The sequence below is a fragment of the Eschrichtius robustus genome, chromosome X (assembly GCF_028021215.1).
Source record: "Eschrichtius robustus isolate mEscRob2 chromosome X, mEscRob2.pri, whole genome shotgun sequence".
Classification (NCBI taxonomy): domain Eukaryota; kingdom Metazoa; phylum Chordata; class Mammalia; order Artiodactyla; family Eschrichtiidae; genus Eschrichtius; species Eschrichtius robustus.
Genome location: NC_090845.1, coordinates 122,895,307 through 122,921,626, shown reverse-complemented (window position 1 = coordinate 122,921,626; position 26,320 = coordinate 122,895,307).

The window sequence follows — 26,320 nt, the reverse complement described above, 5'->3', positions numbered from 1 at the left end:
CCACGCACCTATGGTCAACTAATCTATGACAAAGGAGGCAAAGATATACAATGGAGAAAAGACAGTCTCTTCAATAAGTGGTGCTGGGAAAACTGGACAGCTACATGTAAAAGAATGAAATTAGAACACTCCCTAACACCATACACAAAAATAAACTCAAAATGGATTTGAGACCTAAATGTAAGACTGGACACTATAAAACTCTTAGAGGAAAACATAGGAAGAACACTCTTTGACATAAATCACAGCAAGATCTTTTTTGATCCACCTCCTAGAGTAATGGAGATAAAAACAAAAATAAACAAATGGGACCTAATGAAACTTAAAAGCTTTTGCCCAGCAAAGGAAACCATAAACAAGACGAAAAGACAACCCTCAGAATGGGAGAAAATATTTGCAAACGAATCAACGGACAAAGGGTTAATCTCCAAAATATATAAACAGCTCATTCAGCTCAATATTAAAGAAACAAACAACCCAATCCAAAAATGGGCAGAAGACCTAAATAGACATTTCTACAAAGAAGACATACAGATGGCCAAGAAGCACATGAAAAGATGCTCAACATCACTAATTATTAGAGAAATGCAAATCAAAACTACAATGAGGTATCACCTCACACCAGTTAGAATGGGCATCATCAGAAAATCTACAAACAACAAATGCTGGAGAGGGTGTGGAGAAAAGGGAACCCTCTTGCACTGTTGGTGGGAATGTAAATTGATACAGCCACTATGGAGAACAGTATGGAGGTTCCTTAAAAAACTAAAACTAGAATTACCATATGACCCAGCAATCCCACTACTTGGCATATACCCAGAGAAAACCGTAATTCAAAAACACACATGCACCCCAATGTTCATTGCAGCACTATTTACAATAGCCAGGTCATGGAAGCAACCTAAATGCCCATCGACAGACGAATGGTTAAAGAAGTCGTGGTACATATATACAATGGAATATTACTCAGCCATAAAAAGGAATGAAATTGAGTCATTTGTTGAGACGTGGATGGATCTAGAGACTGTCATACAGAGTGAAGTAAGTCAGAAAGAGAAAAACAAATATCATATATTAACGCATGTATGTGGAACCTAGAAAAATGGTACAGATGAACCGGTTTGCAGGGCTGAAGTTGAGACACAGATGTAGAGAACAAACGTATGGACACCAAGGGGGGAAAACTGCGGTGGGGTGGGGATGGTGGTGTGCTGAATTGGGCGATTGGGATTGACATGTATACAATGATGTGTATAAAACTGATGACTGATTTTTAAAAATGCAAAAAAAAAAAAAAGAAAATGCTAGATGATTTTTTTTAAATAATGACAAATTTTGAAATCAGAGTTGAAATCACAGAGAATCTGCAGAGAATGAATGATGGTCCCATTATTGTTTTCATAAAAAAAGACAGTCAAATTACTTTGGCTTTAGAGAAAAATATTCTAGTGCTCTTAAACCCTATTTGGAACTAAAATCTTCAGGTGTTTTTGAGGCAGATTTTCCAGAGAATACAAAACCCAAGGATAGTTTGCTTTCTCATAAGGATACGGACTTAACCTGAAGAACTAGACCAATAAGGAAACATATTTGGTTAACCTGATTTAAAAAAAAAAACACCCTAAATTATGACTGAAAATGGAGAGAATAGAACTTTTCAAGAGAGAATTTCAAACACATATGAATATTATACATCAGCACTCTCTTATCCAGAGCTCCTTTTCACATAAATATTACAAATTCTAAACCATTGGATGGTCAAGGAAATAATCAGTTGAATGGGTCACAAATGTGTTAGCTGTTTCACTGTGAGGATGATGCTGTCAATAATAAGAAGGATGATGATGATTTAAGAATCGGAGACACTAACAATAGATTTCCACAACATTTGTCAGGATAAGTGTATTTTTAAAAGCCTTGCTACTTTAAAATTCAGCAAAAGGAGTCCAGTGTATTGGGAACAGAAGTAGCCAAATGTAACAGAAAAATAGCCCTGGCAATAGCCACTCTACCCCCTTGGAGTTTCCAACCATCATGAAGCACGCTTATGGTTAGAGGATCTTTATAGATGTTTGATGTTGTGAATGCAGAACATGCCCTTTATAAATCAGTTTTGAAGTTGTAACACAGACAGGAGTGTATGGCATGATAATTGTGTAAGAAGCTCTCCTGAGTTTAAAGACAGATGAGGAATTTGGGAGAGTATTACTAATGAAGAAACTATTTGCTATAAAATCCGAGTCCATTTTGAAAAGGGAGAAGAAACAAGATAATCATCAGGGGAAAGTTTAATCCTTACTGGGAACATTTGAAGCTTTCTCTGGAACTTCAGTAGAAAGAGTTGTTTTGTTTTGTTTTTGTTTTTATTTCTTTCTCTTAATTTTGCATGTAGCCATTGCTCATTCCGTGCCACATACTTTGTCAGAGCTCCCCTAAAGGTTTGGTGGGACGTATCAGAAGAAACTATGAAGACTTCAAAATTCAAAGCTAAAAGAGTGAAACACAGCAAAGGAAACCGTAAACAAAATGAAAAGACAACCTACGGACTGGCAGAAAATATTTGCAAATGATGCGACCAACAAGGGATTAATTTCCAAAATATTGATATAAACAGCTCATACAACTGAATAACAAAAAAACAAACAACCCAATCGAAAAATAGGCAGAAGACCTAAATAGACATTTCTTCAAAGAAGACGCACAGATTGGCCAACAGGCACGTGAAAAGATGCTCAACATCGCTAATTATTAGAGAAATGCAAATCAAAACTACAATGAGGTACCACCTCACACTGGTCAGAATGACCATCATTAAAATGTCTACAGATAAATGTTGGAGAGGGTGTGGAGAAAAGGGAACCCTTTTACACCATTGGTGGGAATGTAAATTGGTACAGCCACTATGGAGAACAGTATGAAGGTTCCTCAAAAAACTAAAATTAGAGTTGCCATATGTTCCAGCAATCCCACTCCTGGGCATATAACCAGACAAAACTATAATTCGAAAAGATACATGCACCCCTATGTTCACAGCAGCACTATTTACAATAGCCAAGACATGGAAACAACCTAAATGTCCATCAACAGATGAACGGATAAAGATGTGGCATATATATATACAATGCAATATTACTCAGCCATAAAAAAGAATGAAATAATGCCATTTGCAGCAACATAGATCAACCTAGAGATTATCATACTAAGTAAAGTAATTGAGAAAGAGAAAGACAAATACCATATGATATCACTTATATGTAGAATCTAAAATGCAACACAAATGAACTTATCCACAAAACAGAAAGAGACTCACACACATAGAAAACAGACTTGTTTTGCCAGGGGGCGGTGTGGGGAGGGAAGGATTGGGATTTTGGCATTAGCAGATGCAAACTAGTATATACAGGATGGATAAACAACCAGGTCCTACTGTATATAGCACAGGGAACTATATTCAATATCCTGTGATAAACCATAATAGAACAGAATATGAAAAAGAATGTATATATATGTATAACTGAATCACTTCGCTGTACAGCAGAAATTAACACAACATTGTTAATCAACTATACTTCAATAAAATTTTTTAAAAAATAAAAGAGTGAAACAGAGAAACTAGAAACTTCTTAAGAAATGGAGGATTATATCCTAAAACCTGAAAATGCCTATGTTTAGAACACATAAAATGTGTTTCATGTATTTTTCAGTTAATTTTGCATTCATTTTATACCATGTTATTTTTACATTTTATTAATGATATTTTTTTCTCTTTCACTGTCTTTTTATTTATTTATTTTACACACACACACACACACGCGCGCACACACACACACTGTATTTTATTTTTACAAGAGATAAATAGACTGACACCAAGCATTGTACATGGATGACCACAACAAAAGCAACAATGATTGCAGTTACCAAACACGAAACACACTCATACTATGTCATAATATTGACATTCAGTCCAGTAATCCTCCACTGTAACAGCTCCTTTACTTTGCAGTGAAAATAGATTTGTATATTCTTTGCCTCTGAGTCCTTGTGGGATTTTTTTTTTAATTCAAACAGAAAGTCACAAAAATTATAATCATCCTCATCAGTTCACTCAGTCCCATGTAATTAAATTTTATTTTTTCATCTTGATCTTTTGTTAGCACTTTTATGAGTTCATCAGTTTTTCAATAGAGTTCTGAAAATGCTTATTCATTCAGTTCAGCAGTACAGTCAGTTACCAGAAACCTGTACTTGTCAGAGTCTTTTCCATGAATTCCTTGAAGATGAAACCCTTTTATAGGAACATATTTGCAAAAGCATCACAGTACACCCAGAACTGCCTGGTAACGACAAAAGACTTAAAAATGACCACGGTTAAAGATTTGATGAAAGTTCATAATAATGCAATTGACAAGGAAATTTAGTTATTTCTGAGATATACGTTTTAAAGTAATAACTAGAACTATGACTTATAACATTATACCAGAACATATAAGATTTTTAGAAATTAATGATATTTTAAAAATACATTTTTACACACTTTTAAAAATGTATTCTATAAAGTATTTTGGATATGTCCACACTTGAGAATACTGCTCATATACATTGGAGGATGAATGTGTTTCAAATACAATTTGTTTTCAGTTGTGATATTCTATCTATCACAGTCACTTTAAAGAAACTCTTAAAATATCAAATTCAATAATTATATTCCATTGTTTACTTTAGCATTTCTAAAGTAAATTTTTATGCACTCGGTTCTGTGCCTAAGTGACTGTTATAAAACTCAGTTTTCTTTTTCTCTCCTAGTAATCTCTAATACTGCATTCATCCCTAAAAAAAAAAAGATGGCTATGTTCTCTGCAAAAGGAATATATATATATATATATATATATATATATATATATATATATATATATATGAGACTTGCTATAAATATATATAGAATATGTATATTCAGAGATGTTTTTCATTTTATCTATAATGGCAAGGAGGAGCAGAAAGGATAAGGAAGAAGAAGATGAGGAAGAGGGGAAAAGGAGGAGGGAAAGACAGGAGGACCTGAAGGAGGAGGAAGAGTAGGTGGATGGAGGAGGAACAGGGAGAAAGGAAGAGGAGGTGAAAGAAGGAGAAAAGAGGGGCAGAGAAGACTTTATTAATAATTAGGGAACAGCTAAGTATATTGTATCCCATCCATTCCATGGAATTTTCGCAGTTGTTAAACATAGCTGTGATGACTATAGCAATTTGCCAAATGTTTAAAACATAATACATATGATAAAAAGCAGAATACACAGTTGCATGCACACAATGCTCACAACTATGTAAAAAGATACATGCTGTGGGCATTACTTGGAGGAGAATATGCAAAAAAAAAGTTGTTTTGGATCATGGGATGAAGTGGAAGTTTATTTTTTTTTCCTTTTCCAAAAATTTGTAGTGCTGTTATATTGTTTTTGCTACAAAATAAAAATAAGTGAGGAAATGAATCACTATAGTTAATTAATCAACATGGCTATGATAAAGAAACAAAGATTTATCTGAGAATGATGTTTCAGCTAAAAAATAAATTCCCCATTATTTGTCATTTTAAGCATGGATCTTCTCACCCCCACATACAATTTAGTGGCAAGGTAAAGGAGCATAAGGAAAAGAAAAGCAGTCATAAAATATGGGCAGACTTGGGTCTTCCCTGGTGGCACAGTGGTTAAGAATCCGCCTGCCAATGCAGGGGAGACGGGTTCGAGCCCTGGTCCAGGAAGATCCCACATGCTGCAGAGCAACTAAGCCTGTGCGCCACAACTACTGAGCCTGTGCTCTAGAGCCTGTGAGCCACAACTACTGAAGCCCATGTGCCACAACTACTGAAGCCCGCGCTCCTAGAGCCCGTGCTCTGCAACAAGAGAAGCCACCGCAATGAGAAGCCTGAGCACCACAAGGAAGAGTAGCCCCCGCTCGCTGCAACTAGAGAAAGGCCCGCGCACAGCAACGAAGACCCAACACATCCAAAAATATAAATAAATAAATAAATAAAAATATGGGCAGACTCTACTGAGGAAGAGAAACTGCCAAAAGAGGCTTAAGTGTGCATCTTAAGAGTACCAGACTGGGCAGCTGGGAAAACAGTATTCGCCTCCAAGTCTCCTATGAAAATGCAATCAGAATTGGAAGATAATGTGTGTGGAATATAAAATACATAAGCATCTTTCTTAAATTGCCTAGACTTTCCTTTTTGTGTGCTAGTTTTGAATGAATGGATCCCCAAAATGATTAAACACCTAAAATTAGCATTGGCTATTTTTCAGCTAACTCCCTTGCACAAAGATTAGGAATGCAGCATAGGCTGGAATTTTGCACCTGGGTCTGAGGGTCCATTCTTTTTTTTTTTTTTTAACATCTTTATTGGAGTATAATTGCTTTACAATGGTGTGTTAGTTTCTGCTTTATAACAAAGTGAATCAGTTATACATATACATATGTTCCCATATCTCTTCCCACTTGCGTCTCCCTCCCTCCCACCCTCCCTATCCCACCCCTCTAGGTGGTCACAAAGCACCGAGCGGATCTCCCTGTGCTGTGCGGCTGCTTCCCACTAGCTATCTATTTTACATTTGGTAGTGTATATATGTCCATGCCACTCTCTCACCCTGTCACAGCTTACCGCTCCCCCTCCCCATATCCTCAAGTCCATTCTCTAGTAGGTCTGTGTCTTTATTCCCATCTTGCCACTAGGTTCTTCATGACCTTTTTTTTTTTCTTTTCCTCAGATTCCATATATATGTGTTAGCATACTGTATTTGCTTTTCTCTTTCTTACTTACTTCACTCTGTATGACAGACTCTAACTCCATCCTGAGGGTCCATTCTTGACCAGATGCTACCCATTGGTCACACCTGAAAAAGGCTTTAATGGTCCTTTCTTTTCTGGCTATTACTATTCTTAGCATAATTCCTCTGGCTTCACTGGGGATAAGTGCCTCCAGAAGGATAAAAAGGGCTGAGACCTACAGGCAAGTGATTTTTCACCTGGAATACACTGCAAGGTTGGAGAGAACAGGGTAATTATCTTTAGCAATGAAATTCTCTTTTGATAAGGCTGTGGAGGAGGGGCAATGTGAAGGAATAAATAGGTCAGTTCATTTTTTTCAGTTTCCCTGAGTCAGCTGCTCTAAACACTGAGGAATGGGAGCCCTGACAACTCATGCATGGGTCAGCAGAGCATATGTTGTTTAAATAAAATCTATCAATGCATTTAGATATGGCTAGTCTTCAAAAACCTGTCTTTCCTACAAAAAATATCAACAGCTCAGCTCCCACCCCTTGGCTGCTCTACATCCCAGTATCTGCCTTTCACTGACTAACCACTTTTTTTCAGAGCTGGTATATAGAACCTGTAATCCTTTATAAAACTGCGCATCTCCCTGAGCCATGAATATTTTTCAAGCACTAGTTGAAATTAGGGAATGAGGACTATTTATACCGCAAGCTTCCCATTGAGCTACAGCCACTGGTCTGGGCTGTAACAAAGTCTGACGACTTGGGACGAGTCAAGCAAATCTCCCACAAGCTTATTAATGTTCAGAATAAAGCAAACTGGCAGCATCTCCCTGTTCATCCATTGTCCTTTCGCCTATGAAAGCCATCGTCCTTAGAGAAAGTCTTCAATCATTTCTCATCTGACTACCACACTCCAGTCCCAGCTCCAGAAATGGGACTGCATCATCCACAACCTGGAATTCCCTATCAAGAGGAGTTTCAAACTTGGACTATGTGCAATGAATCCCATCCCCAACCCTTCCCCCTCCCCCCACCACACACACAATCTAAACCCCAAACACTAATGTGAAAAATCACTTCTAACACATTTCAAATCTACCACAGGTCAAAGTTCTGTCTGCGCTACTGACCCATTCCATCAAAATATGCACTAAGTTATAAATCACCATTGGAACAAAAGGAAAAGAAAGAGTAAATGGACATTATGCTAAGTGAAATAAGCCAGACTCAGAAAGGCAAATACTACATGATCTCACTTATATCTAAAAAAGTCAAACTCACAGAAGCAGAGAGAAGAATGGTGGTTGCAGGGGGCTGGGGGGACAGGAAAGTGGGAGATGTTGGTCAAAGAGTACAAAGTTTCAGTTATTAGAAGAAGTTCTGTAGATCTAATGTACAGCATTGTATATAGTTAATAATACTGTATCATATACTTGAAATTTGTTAAGCCACTTGATTTTTTTTAACAACGATCTTTTTCACATGTGCTTTTAAACACTTCTCTACAGACATGACAGAACAGGCGACACATCCATTCACTGTTAACACTGTTAAGAGAGTTGAACTTTTAAGTGTTCTCACTACAAAAAGAAATCGTAACTATGTGAGCTGATTAATATGTTTATTAGCTTGATTGTGCTAATCATTTCACAATGTATATGCATATCAAAACATCACATTGTACACCTTAACTATATATTTTACGATTTTTATTTGTCAATTATATTTCAATAAAAGCTGGAAAATAGAGTAAAATGAGGAAGAGAGCAGGATAAAAGCAGATGCTTTTACAATGCAGTTTTGGAAGAGAAAGAGAAAGAGTTTGAATGGCACTCGTGGATCTCCTCATGGGGAGGACATATCAGCCTGATGGAGATTGGGGAGTCATCATGAGTGGAACCAAGACTCTTTGCCTGGAGAAATGAAGAGGAAGACAAAGGACAAGCAGAAGGCAAATATAAGGAGGAGTCTGTCAGAGAACTGCTCACTAAGAATATAAAGTAAAGTTTGCTCTAGTGCTTTCATCCAACAATAACATTTAGTGAAAACTGTTTCAGACATGCTCCAATTGTTTCACATGCGCCAATGATTTAATCTTCACAGCACCTTATGAGATAGGTAATATTATATCCCCATTGAAATATGAGGAAACTGAGGCACAAATCTCTTCACTACTCCACTAGAATCAGTATCAGAAGTTAGCAAACTTTTTCTGTAAAGCTAAATAGTAAATGTATTTGGCATTGCAGGCTACATACCATATCTGTCTCAACCACTCAACTCTACCACTGTAGTAAAAAATCAATGAATATCTATGAAATAGCCATGTATGGATAGAATGTAAATGAATAGCCATGACCACGTACCAATGAAACTTTCTTTACCAATAACATAAATAAAGGCAGCAGGGCAGATTTGGCCCTAGGGCCATAGTTTGTAGACCTCTGATCTATATTTCTGGGGCCACAGGAGCAATTGGTCAGAGACACGTACCATCAGAACACAAAGCTGTTGCTTGTAGATAGTGGGATTTTTCACTTTCTGTCAGGCATTTTTGTCTTGTGGATCTGCATCGCTGAGGAAGTTTGCTTTAGGTGTGCAATGTGTCCAAAGGACATAACTGCAATTTATGAGCCAACAAGACTCTGTCTCCAAAAGTAGCTATTAAGAGGGGATCTCAAACATAACCCACATCAGGGTAGGGGAGAAAGTAAAGGCTTGGCATATTTAGACATGTTCTGAGACTCCTCCCCCACAATTGTAAAGGCCAGAGCCCATCAGAATCACCCATCCTAAAAACAGTGTCATTTCAGAGGGTATTCGAGGAAAGGATGAGAGAGAAATGTCCCTATAATGTTTGTAATTTAATTTTAGAAATTTCAGCATAGATAATGTGTGAATTAACTCTCTCCCACATCCTAGGTTCTGATAGTTACCATTTAAAGTGCCCTCATCAGGAATGAATACTCCAGAGCTAGTAAGTATCTGAAGGACCCTATTTCAGAGGTCCTCACTCCCTGTGGAGCTATTACAAATCTTCCAAGTACAGGTATCTAAATCTGCACCAGAGGCTTCGTTAGTTAGCATGAGGATATGTGTTTGTCTAGAAGGTTTATGTCAAGCCTTTCCTGAAAGAGGTAGAACAATCTGTCAAGACCAGCAGCTTTACACATTTGAAGTAGCACCTTAGAACTAGAACACTGTTCTTTTGGATCTGTGTGCTGCCACTAAATGAGGAATTCTGTCACCTGAGCCTATGAACATGGTAACAGACTCTGCCTTCATAATATAGTGTCCTTGCCTCAGAAATCATCTTTCATGCGAAGTGCTTTGACTAAGTGCGTAGCGACCCTAAGGAGACAGAGAGTAGGAACTGCTTACAGAAGTAGGCTGTGCAACTGTGTTTGTACCTGCTCATTAATAAATGTTTGCAGGTGTGCTGCAGTGTGGTCTGATGTTTGCTTTCATTATAACATATCACCTGGTAGCAAGATTATAGGGGAGGAGATATATAGCTCACTTGCACCTCTAATTTTCTGAAGCTACTCATATCTACCAAGAAACCCTGATGAGTTCATTTGCTTATGCAGAGTATCTTTTGTGCAAATCGTTTTATTCAGTGCCATGGTAGGTACCGAAGACACAGAAAACATGGACCCTATCCTCCTGGAAATCACAGCTTGGTATTGTAGGGAAAAGAAAATGTAGTGAGTATATTTTCATATTTTTTAAGGATTGCTATTTTCGGACTTTGCATTGGATTTTAACTCAATTTATAGAGCTTTATCAGCCACATTGATATACATGCATTTTTACCAATCTAGTTTTACAGCTGAGGAAACTGGAAAATGAAAAGTTATAAATACAGCTCAACAAAAATCTGATATTTCCCTAAAACCTTCAAGTATTTATTAGTAAGAATGATTAAAGAGGTAAGTGGGAGGGCACACAGAGGACTGCAAGCAAGTTGTAGTTGAATGGCAAAATAGAAAAGTAATTCAAAGAACCAGATTCTTATCCAAATTGAGCTTGAAATCCCTGCTACATAACCAATCACAAACAAAAATGTGTTCAAATGCATTGAGTCAATTCTCTCCAAAGAAAATCCACTCAAGTACAGAGTGCAAGCTGTAAACATTTGAGCTGCCACAACAAATCAGTCTCCCGAGATCTTTGCAAGAGTATACACATCTGGCTTTCATGTAGCACATATTGAAACCAGAAACTGACTACTACATAATCATATTTGTAATTATGCTTCTGAAATCAATAGTGTAATTCAAAGAGATTTTAATTCTAAGCCCAGTCTTGCATTTTAACTCTATCTTGTTTTTTTCTGTAAGAACCACAGTGGCCACCAGTAATGGAGTCATAGATGCAAAGACCAGATATCACAGAAAAAGACATCTAGTCTTTGTTTTCCTTTTCTCTTCTACTAGCTGGAATATAGGACGTGTTAACATTAAGCAGTATCCCCAGAATCCTCTGTCACCCCTTAAAACACAGCTGGGAAAGATAGTGGTATTGATTACACAGTGATAATAATGTTGTAATTCTTCAGATCCCCTGAAACAGTGAGGAAGGTACAGTTGCTTAGCTTTGACACAGCCCTCCTATCTTAATGAAAATCAAAACTAAGCAGTTCTGCCGTGGTGGCCACCATGCTCAGGAAGAATCTCATGATAACTTACTCAGTCTCTTCCCGAGTCTCAAAAAAGAAAGTTAATTTTCCAGCTTCACACGCATACAAAAAGATTTCCAGCTATGGAGTCGGACTTTGGAGTCACATGATGACTTCCAATACACAAAGTAAACAAAGTCACAGACTAGTGTCTGGAAGTCAGGGTTTCAGCTACTAGAATGCCAGTAGATCTCAAAGTCTGCATCTCCTTCACTTGGGTTTGCAAGAATCTCTAGCAGTTGGAGAGCAACAGCAGCATCCCCTCCCTGACCCCACTCTGACACTGGGACCAGCAGCCTTTCCACCTGTCCCCTTATTGCCTCCTGCATCCAGACCCCTAATATACACCCCCTTCTCCTCCCTGCCTCTATCTCCACACCCCAGCACACACAGGCATACTCTCCTGTGCTCTTACAGCTTCTGGGAAAAGTCATTTCTTCCTATAAAATTTGGGAACCCCTAGGATAGAATAAAAAAAATATTACAGAGAAGCTATAGACACACACTTCCATGAATCAACATAAGAGAATATATTCACTGGTAGATTCAGTAAAACTCTAAAGATAATTGCCAATTGAAATTCTTCAAGTAATTTGGAATGGCGCCCTTTGAATATGAACTTTATCTAACAGTGAATGGTGAGATTGGCAGGGGGGTGAGAGGGCGGGGGCTGAATTATATTAAATGCACAGCTACACCCTCTCACTTAAACAATCAAACAGGCTGAGGGGGGAATGAAGATAGTCACAGAAAATACAAGAATAAAAAGTAAGGAACAACAAGTATTGGCCTGACAGCTTATTCAAGTCATAGGTGGGAAGTTATGTGCTCAGATAACAAACCAGAAAGAAAAAGCAAAGACATCTATTAGAAAGACAGCCTTTTACCTAATATTTCGGTCAAAGGAGAACAAAAAAACGCCTCCAGACAGGAGTTCTGTACTCATTGACCAATGAATTAATATTTTTTACTCTGAGTTGGTTACACAGATTCTTTGTTCTGCACAGATGCAGTATGGAATAGCCGAATTCACATGGTCTTAGGATGAAATCATGATTCCTATAAAGCAGAAGCTGTCAACCCTATTTAATATTAGAATCACCTAGGAGGCTTTCAAACTCTGCCTGCCTGGGCCCCACCCCCAGGTGTTCTGACTCATCAGGAGGGGCCTGTGCATCTAGGTACTTTTTTAAACTCCCTGAGTGATTCTAGCGAACACTCATGTTTGAAAACCACATGTTAGAGCAGCATTCTTAAAGTGTGGTCCCTGTCCCAACAGCATCAGCATCACCGGGGAACTTGTTAGAAATGCAAATTCTCTAGCCCAACTCCAGACTCAATGATTCAGAAACTCTGGGGGTGGGACCCAGCAAACTTTTAACAAGTCCTCCCAGGGGTTCTGACGCACGCTAAAGTTGGAGGACGGCTGCCATAGAACAATGGTTCTCAAATTTTGGTTTGCATAAGAATAACTTGGAGAGATCTCGTTAAAATGAAAATCCAATTCAATAATTCTGAGGTGAGGCCTGAGATTCAGCATTTGTAATGCTATCAGTTACTACTTACAAATGATGAGCAGCAACACTGTATAAACGGATTGTTCTTCTACTTTGATACCACAAGAATGGGCAGGGTACTTCATATAAATGCAGATTTCCTGGCCCAAAAATTTTGGAGTTAGCATATGGGAGGTAAGGCCTAGGATTTTAACAGCATGCATTTTAACAAGAAGCCCAGGCGATTCTCATGCAGACGTCCCCAGACCACACTTTGGAACACTGACCTAAAAGTAAGCTATGAGACTTGACCTGGGGCAAATCACTTAGCTTCTCAATCCCCATTTCCTCATCTGCTGAATAGGCTAATAATACCTACCCTATTGCCTCATAGAATTGTTGCCAAGACCAATGGGGATACCACAAGTAAATTAGCCAAGTAACTCACACTAAGGATCAAAGACAAAACCAGAGTTTGGACTCAGCTACCAGAGTTGTGAAAATGGAAGGTAGGATATAAAGTAGGACTGGCAGTATCCAATTCCTTGTGGAATGGCCCCTGGAGTGTGACAACAGCAACCCCCTCAAAACCCCAGGGGAGCATTCCTTGTGCCATAAACTGTGATCTAAACTACATCAAAAACTCAGAACCACTCATAAGGCTGTGCCATCTTGACTGCACAGATGCAAGAAAAGACTTCTTTTAAAACACACGTGCATGGGTGCACACACACACACACACACACTGATGTGCCGTACTTGTTACTTTGGTGGATACTATGGTGCTCCATCCAGATCTCCTCTTAAAGAGTTCTTATACCCATCCCACAGCTACTGGGACCATCAATTGCAGATGGTTGACAACTGCATCACTCACTGCTAATTGCCCCCCCCCCCAGTCACCGCAAAATAGTAAATCAAAAACAATACCTCATCTCACATGATAAACGGTAGAGATTGGTGCCACCCTAAAAGACTTAAAGAACGCAGGGGTGGTCATCTCCATCACACTCCCATTTAGTTAGTTCACCAGTCTGGCACCTACAAAAACTGAATAGATCACATGAATGACAGTGGACTGCCACAAACTGAGACAAGAAGTAATCCTAAGTGTACTTCCTGTGCCATATGATGCATCTATGCAAGAGCAGACTAACATCGATCTGGATTTTTTTTCCCTTCTGAAATACTGATGATACTAGGGCCGCAGTTGTTGTCCAGGATCTACGTGGTTTCTGCAGAGGCCAGACTGCCAAATTAAATGGAGCTATGATAGGTGCCACTACTCCTGTGTCTTTGAGGTCTTTAAGTGTGGCACTAATCTGCACTATCCCCCACCTTGGGATGTGATATTGTTTTGATTTATTGCATTGGATGGAAGGAGGGAAGTTTAAGAGGCTTACGTTTGGCCTTGGCCACTATAACATCCTTTATCCCACAGGCTAATGACCCAATATAAGGGGCTACTCCAACTCTAAGTATCTCAATACTAAGTAGTCAGCCCTCAGCATCCACAGATACCAAAACTGGCAGATGCTCAAGTCCCCAATATAAAGTGGTTTAGTATTTGCATTTAACCTACGTACATTCTCTTGTATACTTTATCTCTAGATTACTTATAATACCTAATACAATGTAAATGCTATGTAAATCATTGTAAATGTAATGTAAATATTATGTGAGTAGTTGCCTATACGCAACAAATTCAATTATTGCTTTTTGGAATTTCTGGAATTTTTTTCAAATATTTTCGATCTGCAGTTCGTTGAATCCCCGGATGTGGAACCCGTGGATATGAAGGGCTGACTGTATATCTTTGGGGACTGGAGAAATAATCATCAGGTGGGTATATGGGCCCATTGGACCCACTGTAAGCCAGACTTTGACCAGGACTCCATTTACCTAGCTCCATGTGTCCCTTCTCTAACAGGGGAGGAACGATGGCATTTTGGGTCTCTGGGTATTAGTGTCAAATCAGAGCTTGTGCCCAGTATTCCCTGAAGCATCTGGTTATTCCCCTTTTCTCAGTGTACAATCACCAGAATAAATGACCAGATGTCCCTTTAGGGAAAAACCAGAGGAAAACATCATTATATATACTTGCCATAGTGTTTCAGGTTTCCCCTTCCCAGGGACCCAGCCACACCTTCAGTCAGTGGGTTATGGGTCTGAAATCTGGCTCAGGGTCAAGAATTGTACAAGGTGCCATGACTTTTTGTTGAGGTGATATTCTCAGTCTCCTGCCATCAGTTATCACTTTCTTTGATTAAATGTATTAAGTACAACCCTAATTTGTTGTCCATGTATTTTGGCCCTACAGATACCATGATCTATTAATCATCTCTACAACTCTTGGGGAATCAAGCCCCCTTAGCTGCCTCTCCAACCTGGCTGGTCATTACAATAATTGTGAATCTCTGGCTTCTGACCATTAAGCCTCACATTTAGCCTCATGTGACCACTATTCCTTCATGGTTCCATCTTCCCCATTACTATCAACAAGCTCCATGACAGCCTCTCCCACCATCAACTATAGCCTGCAGAGGAAAACCAACACTGGACTTCTGAATGATCTGTTACCCCTCTCACAAGCATATTCCTAACGGCCTTGCCATGGAATACAGTCCTTTGGTAGGTCTGGCCATATTTTATCCACTCCTGAATTCCCACTTTCCTAAGCTTTTTAATCCTTTGTCCACTGTTTACTATGACACTTCAGCACTGTTCAGTGTGGACCATTGCCTTCTCAAGCTTCTAGGAGGTATCCTAACAGTAAGATTGCACCATTCCCTGGAGTTCTTAATAGCGTGTTAAATCCAGCATTCTGGGAGAGTGCTCCCAAGTCAGTAACTCTTCCTTATCTAGTCTTATGATCCAGTTTCCTTGGTCAAGCACCTTCAAGATTCAGTCATACAAGTACATATTCCTTCAGCTCCTACTGGTACATGTTGGCTAATTCTTGTAGCTCCTTTGAGGTATAGTATTATACCTCTATTACGCTCAGTATATCTCCAGCGGGATTATGCTGTGACATAACCCTACTTATCTTCCTGGTAGCCAGGAGAGGAGATATGGCAAATTCTGATGAGGTTTCTATTGCTTTGTGTAGGAAAGGTCTCTGCAGTGTCTTCTGGCACAGAGGTGGTTGGAAGAGAAAGTGATAGCTCTTAATAGAGAATGGCAGGTAGCCTCTACAGTCTGTGAGGGTTAGAGGAATCTGGGAATCCAAAATATTTAGGGCACACAACCATATGTTCCCTTCTCATGTGTCAGTGTCCCAGATTTTCCTAACTAGGTCTCTGGCCTTGGCATAACCAATCTACTTAAGCATTCAATTATCTTTGAAGCTCAGTGATTCTAACTCAGTCATTCTTAAAGTGGGGACAATATTGCCCTCCAGGGGATATTTAGCAATCTCTGGAATCAATTTCTATTGTCATGATGGGGTGGGGATGCTTCTGGTATCTAGCGGGTAGACACTAGGATGCCGCCAAACATCTTACACTGCAGAGGACAACAAAGAACTATTAAGCCCAAAATGTCAGTTGTGCCAAGGAGAAATCCTGCCACTATTAAGGGCTCAGTTTGGTCTTCAGCTTCTTCTTGTCTCGGCCTCTTTGTAAGCTACCAAAGAGCTCCTCTGGCTTTCATACTTAGTTTCCCACTGCTTGCTAACAGCTCTTATCTTTTCATTATCCCTCTCTAGGGCATCAGTGTATCTTAACAACCAACTTCATTGTCTTTGTATGTATTTTTGCTTCAAACATTTTAAACATTGCACCTGCCAGGGCATTTCATCCTCCTAAAAAACTGGTGAATTTTTAGCAATTGGTCGTCCATCTAGTGCTAGAGATCATCCTCCATCACATCCCAGGATGGTGTCCTCACTGTCAGTCACACATTGAGTGATTCAGTCCCCAAAGCATATCTCAGTGCCTGCTTTTTTACACCATTTCTGGTACCACTGTGTCAGTTGGGTCCTCCAGGAAGGTAATGCCAATATATAGTTAGAAGTATCAAAGATGTATTGGAGAAAGCACTTGTGAAAGTGAAAGGGAGAAGGTAGGATTGTGTAGGGGGACCCCTCAGACCATGATACAGACCTGACACAATGCTGTCAGCACAACAGGTCGCTCCTTTAGAAGAGTTCCACTTTGGGCAGAAATGGCTAAGCCCTTATAACACAGTCTTGTTCTGTCATTGGCTGGAGCCACCCTAGAAGTACATGATTTCTGCTCAAAAGCCAAAGGAGACATGAAGAAGCTAACATCTAGAAACCGCTGGCTTACCACATTCCTCACATTTGGGCAATGTGTCCTTTCTTGAAGCAGCATCTGAGTGGTAGATTTCTATGTCTCTCAATGTGCTAACCCAGGGTTCAGGGATGACAATCTACATCAATCCACCAGGCAAGTTATTTAGGCCAACAAAAGTGCGAGCTGAGGGAGAAAGGAATCTAGAATATGTCACTAAGGAGGATTATATGTATCATTTGTAGTCTCCAGATCAAATGCAGCAGAAGGGCTCTGTTGTTTGTCCTTCTAGCCCTTCCCTTATAAGGTTCCCCAGGGAAAAAAACCAATGAGACCAACCAGATTTCTGAACAAACTCTTCCAGATAGGGCAAACTTACCATAAGGGACAAGTAGTTTTGAGCAGTGTAGAGAGTGGATAATGTTTTGCACCATCTATATCTTCTTGGCTGATATACTGTAAGGGGGAAGGAGGCGGATTTATCAGATGCTGATGGCTGACAGCTCAGTCCCTCCCTGGACATTCTCCCTGACTAAAAGAATTGTCTCAACCTACACTCATGTTCCCTCCCAGGGGTTGTCCATGGCTAATGACTGGCTGAGAAAGAGATACAAAGCTCCAGCCCCCTTGCCTTTATTTGAGACCATCTTTGACCCCAAACTCTCCATAAGGTTACCTGAGGCCCCAATTGTAAATTTATGTCAGCTTCTCCCTTTGCTCAACTCTGCCTTCCTCACTTCCTTGCAGGTAAATCTCCCAAGAGCACTCTACAGTAAATCTGCATCCAACTCTCCATCTCAGATTCTGTTTCCAGGGAACACATTCTGTAACATTTACTTATTTGGCTGTCAGCTGCTGTACTTAATTTATTCCAATAAATATTTTTCCTATATAAAATGTGTATGTGCAATCAAAATAATGCTACCTTCTTTTCTCCATTTTAGGGTCAAAGTACTATTTTAATATGAAGATACCAAGTATAATATAAAATATATGCATGCAGACTTGCTATGGCCTGAATGTTTGTGTCACCCCAAAATTCATATGTTGAAATCCTAATGCCCAATATGATGGTTTTAAAAGGTGGGGCCTTTGGGAGGTGATTAAGTCATGAGGGTGGAGCCCTTATGAATGAGATTAGTGCTCTTTTACAAGAGACCCCAGAACTCCTTAACCCCTTCCACCATGTAAAGACACAATGAAAAGGCAGCAGCCTGCCACCAGAAAGAGGGCCTTCACCAGAATCCGACCATACTGACACCCTAATTTTGGACTTCCAGCCTCCAGAAATGTGAGAAATAAATTTCTGTTGTATATGAACCACCCAGTCTGTGGTATTATGTTATTCCAGCAGTCCAGATGGACTAATACAAGACTTAAGTGTGATTTTTAATCTATCCTTTCTTTGAGATGGCAATTTTAATCCTAGGGAAACTTTATTTTTCTACTATGAAAATATTATGTGTCAGTTGGCATATTTTAACCAGAGACGGATAGTTCTACAAATGGCTGAGAAAATTTATCTAGGCAGAACCCGTCTTCCTAAGCAATTACGATTTCTTATTTTTTATCTCATCTTTGGAGTGTGCTGTAAGTACCATGAAGCACAAAATTCACCTGTTTTTATTTGGTGATGGGGGTGGAGAGTGGAATTAACCAGCACAGCAAAGAAGAACTAGGAAACTTCATCAATAAGGGTACAATAACAGGGGGAGGGGGACTCTGCCACTGCATGGTTTTTACGTTATCTATAATTTACATTACAATACTTTAGTATAGACAGTGTGACATACATGTGTGACTTAGTTTTAATCTACACCCTTAGGAGGAGTTAATTAATATTTGAAATGCACTAATCAAGAAAGCACGCTATCTGTAGTTGGCTTTGAAAGGCTCTAATCAGGATGAACTATCATTTTCTTAATTTAAGTAAAAGGCTTGGTTCATTAGCTTAAGGGGCATTAGAAACAAGTTTTTGTGGTTAATTTAGTTATGTTTAATATACGTGGATTGGCTGGAAATATTGTAATGGCACCTCCATTCTTGTACTAACTGGGTGTAATTACTGGTGAGCACAGCATTCTAGTACCCTTCAAAATTGCGCTCTATGCCTAAGGATTCTTTTCTGTCGTATACCCGACTCCTTTACATAGAAACCTTGTCATTAAATCCAACTAGAAGATTAATGGAATTCCACCTGATTACAACAACTGTCTGGAGTGAACCATTCATGCAATGTTCTTGTCTAAATGCCTAAAGGACAGAATGCTGGAATTTCACCAAGAATGGGTGCATCCTTGCTAATGAATGTTTGTTCATTGGATGAATTTGGTATGCAACTTATTTTTATTGAAATACAGAATCAAGAATAAACTTATGGGTTTTCCCTACTCAATCATTGGAAGCTACCAATGGACTCGCAATTAAGAATAGCCAAATTGCTTTAATTTCACCATAAGTTCCACTTCCTACATGGAAGAGTAAGCATGTAACAAACTGTCCCTCCTGAAGATAATAACAATAACCTTCAGGAAAAAATAAAACCTCAAAGATATCTATACCTTGTACACACTGTATGTACATTAACAAAAATTTGAATAACCACAGACTTATTTTCAGAAAGCATGTAGTCCAGGAGACTATATCTTTACAGGAGAACAACATCTTCAATTTGCTGGAAAAAAAAACTGAAAAACTATTAATCCAGAATTCTATACCCAACAAAATATACTTCAAGTGTGAAAGCAAGGTAATGACACTTTCAAGTAAAGGAACACTAAGAGAATTTGTTGCCATCTAACCTCCACTAAAAGAAATGCTAAAGCAAATTCTTTGTACTGAAGAGAAATGATAATAAAGGGAAACTCGAATCTTCAGGAATAAAGGAAGAAAAATGGAAATGATAAATATCTGAGAAAAATACTAATTTTCTCTTAATTTCTTTAAAATACATAACATTGTTAAAGTAAAAATTATAACATTCTCACGTGGAGCTCATAATGTATGTAGATGTAATATATATGACAACTATAGCATAAAGGTCAGTGAAAAAAAACAAATGGATCTACATGGTTGCAGTGTTTCTACATTTTACATGAAGTAGCATAAAGTAGTACTTACTCCAAGTAGAGTATAAAAGTTAAGAATGTATATTTTAATTATCAGAGAAACCACTAAAAAATATAAAGAGATATAATGAAAAAGCCAATAAATAAAGTAAAATGAAATTCAAAATATATTTAAATAATCTAGAAGAAAAGGGGTAACAGAGGAATAAAAACAGAATACAAATAATAAAAAAAATAACAAAATGGCAGATATAAATACAGCCATATCAATAATTACATTAAATATTTATAGACTAACCATTCCAGTTAAAAGGTTGAGATTATCAGAATAAATGAAAAAATCAAGACTCAACTGTGTGCTATTCACAAGAGACACATGTTAAATATAAAGACAACGATAGGCTGAAAATAAGAGGATGGAATAAGATATACTGTGCAAGCAGTATGCCTACGAAGAAAGGAGTGGCTATATTAATATCAGATAAAATAGATTTTAAGAAAAAGAGTATTAACAGATCTAAAGAGGAAATGAGGAAGACACAACAATCATAAATGCATCTATGTCTAACAACAGCATCTCAAAATACATGAAAACTAAATTGAGAAAACTAAAGGGAAAAATAGACAATTCCCAATTAGAGTGGAGAATTTTAACAACCCTTTCTCATCAAATGACAGAAGAACTAGACAAAACTTCATTAAAAGTTTGGAAATTAAATAACATATTTCTAAATAATCTATAGGTAAAAGAAGAAATCAAAAAACAAATTAGGAACCATTTGAAAATTAACGACAATGCAAAAAAAAAATTTGTGTGAGGCAGCTTAAGAAGTACTTTGAGAGAAACTTTAGTTTTAAATAGTTATATGAGAAAAGAAGAAACACCTAATAATCAATGAATTAAAGTTCTCATCATGAATCTAGAAAAAGAAGAATAAAATAAACCCAAATAGATAGAAGGAAGGAAAAATAAAGATAAGAGCAGAAATCAACAAATAGAAAATAGGCAAACATTACAGAAAATTAACAAAACCAAAAACTAGTTCTTTGAAGAAATAAAGAAAATTGATAAATCTCTTACTAGGGAAAAAAAGAAATACAAAAAAAATTTTTAATGAAAGGAACCATCAGTAGAGATTATACCGACAATAAAAAGATTATCATTTTGAATAACTTTATACCAATGACATGAATCAGGCAATGTTTTTGGAAAATATAAGTTAATATCTTAATATTATTTAATATCTATTAAATAAGTTTATTTTTATCAAAAATCCTCTCACTAGGAAACTCCACGCTCATATGGTTTCACTGGTGAATTCTACCAAACTTCCAATGAAGAAATAACAACAGTCTTATATAAAGTTCTTCAGAAAACAGAGGAAAAATAAACACTTCACAAAACATTTTATGAAGCTGACACAACCCTGATATCAAAACCTAACAAAGACATTACACAAAAAGAAAATTACAAACCAATGTCCCTTAAGAATATAGAGGCAAAAATGTTTAACAAAACAACGACAGATCTAATCCTACAATATATAAAAAGGCTAATGCATAATGACCAGTTAGTATTTACCCCAGTAAAGCAAGACTGGTTTAACACTTGAAAATCAATTAATATAATTCACCATATTGACAGCCTAAATAACAAACAAAACATATGATCAAATAATTGATGTTGAAAAAATATCTGACAAAATTCAATACCCATTAATTATAAAAACACTTCACCAAATAGACATAAAACGGAACTTCTTCAACCTGATAAAGGTAATCCGTGAAGCCCCTTCAGTTAACATCATACTTAATTGTTAGAATATTGAATGCTTTCCCCTAATATGAGGAAAAATACAAGCATGTCTGGTCTCACCACTTCTATTCAACATGGTATTGGTGGTCCTAGCCAGGGCATTGAAGCAAGAAGAAAAAAAAACGCATAAGGACTGGAAATAAATAAATAAAATTACTTCTGTTTGCAGATGGCCATGCTTATTTACATAGAAAATCCCAATGAAGCAACAAAACAGCTACTAGAACTAATAAAATTTAGAAAAGTTGTAAGGTATAAAATTAATACACAAAAAGTAATTCTATCTCTTACATTAGCAGCAAGCCTCTGGAAAACTAAATTTTTTAAAATAACACCAAAAATCATAAAATACTTAGGAATAAATTTAATAAAAGATGTGTAAACCTTTCAGTGAAAACTATATAACATTACTGAGAGATGTTTTTAGAAAATCAAAATAAATAGAGAGATATACCTTGTTCATGGAATAGAAGACTCAATATTGTTACAATGTCACTCCACCCCAAACTGATCTATAGGTTCAAGGCAAACCTAATCAAGATATCAGCAGGCTTTTCTGAAGAAGTTGACAAGGTGCTTCTAAAATTGATATAAAAATTGAAACCTAGAATAGCCAAAGCAATTTTTAAAAAGAACACAGTGGGAGGACTTCCACTATCTGATTTCAAGACTTACTATAAAGTTGTAATAAACAAGACAGCATGATTTTAGCAAAAGGATAAACAGGTACATCAAGAAAACAGAATAGAGATGCTAGAAATAAATGCCAAAAAAAATCAGTAGATATTCATGAAAGGTTCCAAGACAATTAAATGGGGAAAGCAGAGTCTTTTCAAAAAATGGATCAATAACTGTGTATCTGTTTTATAAAAAAGAACATTGTCTCTTACTTAATTTGAAATGGATCATAGACCTATGTGTAAAAGCTCAAACTATAAAACTTCTACAAGATAACTTGGGAGAAAATCTTTGCAAGCATGAAGACAGCATAAATTTCTTAGGACATAAAAATTATGAAAAAAAATTGAAAAATAATTAATAAACTTAACTTCATCAAAATTAAAAACTTTTACTCTTGAAATACACCATGAAGAAAACAAAAAGACAAGCCAGAGAATGGCAGAAAATATTCACAATGCATATACTGACGAATTATTTGTATCTAGATTTTATAAAGAATTCTTACAAATAATAGCCAAACTACCCAATAAAAAATGAGTAAAAGATTTGTACAGACACCAAGCAGATATACAAATGGTAAGTCAGTTCATGAAGATAATCAATACCATTAGTCATCAAAAGAAATGCAAATTAAAATCACAATTAGATACCACTGTACACGCACTAGAATGATTAAATTAAAAAGACTGATCTTAACAAATAGTGGTAAGATTTGGAGCAACTGGAACTTTCATACACTGCTGATCGACCTGTAACATGGTATAGCCCAAGCATTTGTCAGTTTCTTAAAAATTTAGACATATCCCTTCCGTAAAACCCAGTATTCCACTCCTAGGTGTTTACTCAAGAGAAATTAAAACAAATGTCCGTACATATGTTCATAACAAATTTATTCATGAGAGCCATAATCTAGAAACAATCCTAATGTTCATCAATTTATAAGTGAACAAACAAAACTGTGAAATATTCATACAATGAAAAACTAATCAGCAATTTTAAAAAGGAACTACTGATACATGCAACAGCATGGATGAATCTCAAAATAATTGTGCTCATGAAAGAAGCCATACAGAAAAGAGTACATACTGTATGATTCCATTTATCTAAAACTCTAGAAAATGCAACTCTAGATTTTTTCACTAATCTCTAATGAAAAACTACACACCATTTGTTGTCCAGGGCTAGGGGCAGAGAGAGGGACAAACTACAAAAGTGCATAAAGAATATTTTCTGGGATGATAGAAATGTTCTCTACCTTGATTTTGGTGGTGGTTTTATGTGTGTATACAACTACCAAACTCATCAAACTGTACACTTTAAATTGATGCAGTTTATTGTGCATAAATTATACCTAAATAAAGTAGATATTTTTTAAGTCCACTTCAATAGTAGAGCAGAAATAACCCATTTTAGCAGGTTTGTCTGCTTGCTGTTCAAATGTTTATGGTAACTGCTCTGATGTAAACCTGTCTCAGGGCTCAAGATGCTTTAAACCAGAACCTGAAGCAAGATCATCTGGTCCAGATCCCTCAGTATACAGAGGATTAACGCAATAAGATGAAAGGACTTACCCAAAGTCGCAAATCCAGTCACTAGCAGAGCCAGGACAATAATTTGGATCCCACACTATCCAGTGCTTTCTGCCATAATACAGAAACTGCTCACAAAGCTTTGACTTACCCAATTGCATAGATACCAAGAAATCATAAGCCAGAACAAATGGCTAACACTGCATTCCACCAATAAATGTCATTGGCAGTCATTTCATAGTGCAACTTAGAACTTAGAAACAAATGGCCTTGAGAATAGCCTTTAGGAACCTGGAACATAACTGATTCATAAGTAGAATAGCTGCTGTATATTCTGAGTGATAAATAATTGTAGTTCTTATTCCAATGTGTTCAACTCCCAAGAGCCATGAGGGTAATTAAACCCATAACTCATACATCTATCAATGGCACAGCCAAGTATTCATAATTTAAATCTTGAAAATCAATTTTTAAAATAAAATTAGTTACTAAGGAAGTATAAGTAATTAACTGCAAAGATTCACCATTAAAATAGACTGTTTTTCTATGTTGATATTATCAGCACTGACAGTTATCACATGGAACTCAGTCCTTTATAATATTACTTTGGACAAGAGGAATTTGCCTAGTGGCATTTCAAGCAGTCACTCCAGTCTTCCATTTCATTTGTTGCAATACTTAAACCCAAGCCACATTTTCCTATATTCTATTAAGATGTCTAATATTTCTCTTGGGCCGAGGCAACTTTTGCAAACAACTTTAGAACATTTAATCATATATTTCGTTTAAAATAAAAACTAAAACATTTTTCATGTAATAATCCTCCCTCAACCCCAATTTTTGTCTTTCCTGTTCTGTAGCAGTAACCCAAGCAGTAGTTTTCAAGGTGAACAGGTTTTATTTAGGCCAAATGTGCCTCATCCTCACAAAGCAAACTCAAATTAAAGCAATATCTGACTACTTGTCATTGGATAGGTGAAAAATTACTCCTGCCTTTGCTTCCAAAGAGCTGCCTCTTCCCCTTATTTTTTTGAGTTGTACTCCCTCTCCTGTCAAGGCTGAACTTGGCTGATAAGAAGCTGTGGTAACTGTTTCAGACCAGACTTGAAGAAGAAACATGTTACTACTAACCTTCTCAGAAGAGCTTCTGGAATGGTAAGCTTCGACTGCAGCATGTCTGGCTCTTCTTGCCCTTTTGGGAAAGAGTTAAGCCACAAATGAGAAAAGAACTTCTAAATATAAGACCAATCCATTTAACTACTTAAATTCTCTCTCAGATTTCTTCCTCTAAATTATTCTCTTGTCCACAAACACCTGGGAAAACATTCACTGACATCTACTTATACGAAATATATGTTTTAATACTGAGAATAAACATATTGTTATTACTAGGCCAGATTTATTTACATGCCTGGTTGAGGAATTGTGTGGGGAGGGGGGAAATGTAGTGTCTAGTCAAAGGGCAAACGTTTTCTTAGAAATGTTTTTTGAGGTGCACAACATTCTTGTCTCAAACATATGCCTGTGCTCTTTTCCCAGGAACACTGTTTTTTAATAAAGAAATAATTATTAATATTTAAGTGTAGCCAAAACATCCAGACAAGTGCCCCTGTTTCCAAAATACAAGACAGAATTTGGCAAGGCAATACAACCCTGCTTTCTGTAATATTTTAAAACTGTATACAAATTTTCTATTTCTTTTCCAAAGGCATGAAAAATGACAAAATATCAAGTCAATATGGTTAGTTCCAATGTGCTGCCTTCTTCTCTCTGTCCCACCAACTTCTACCATTCCCTGCAGAGAATATATAGGAAAAGGGCAACACAAGGTTGAACTCAAGATAACCATTTGAGAGAGGAGTCCATAAAATGAGAATCTTATAATAAATATTTGGGGCTGAAGCCAGACTTCTCAGAATATTTCCTGCTTGGAGGAATGAAGGTGGCACTCACTGGGAGTAGAATCACATACAGCAGAATTCCTGTGAAATATAAAATAGGCTATCTTACCTGAAGGCCTAGAATA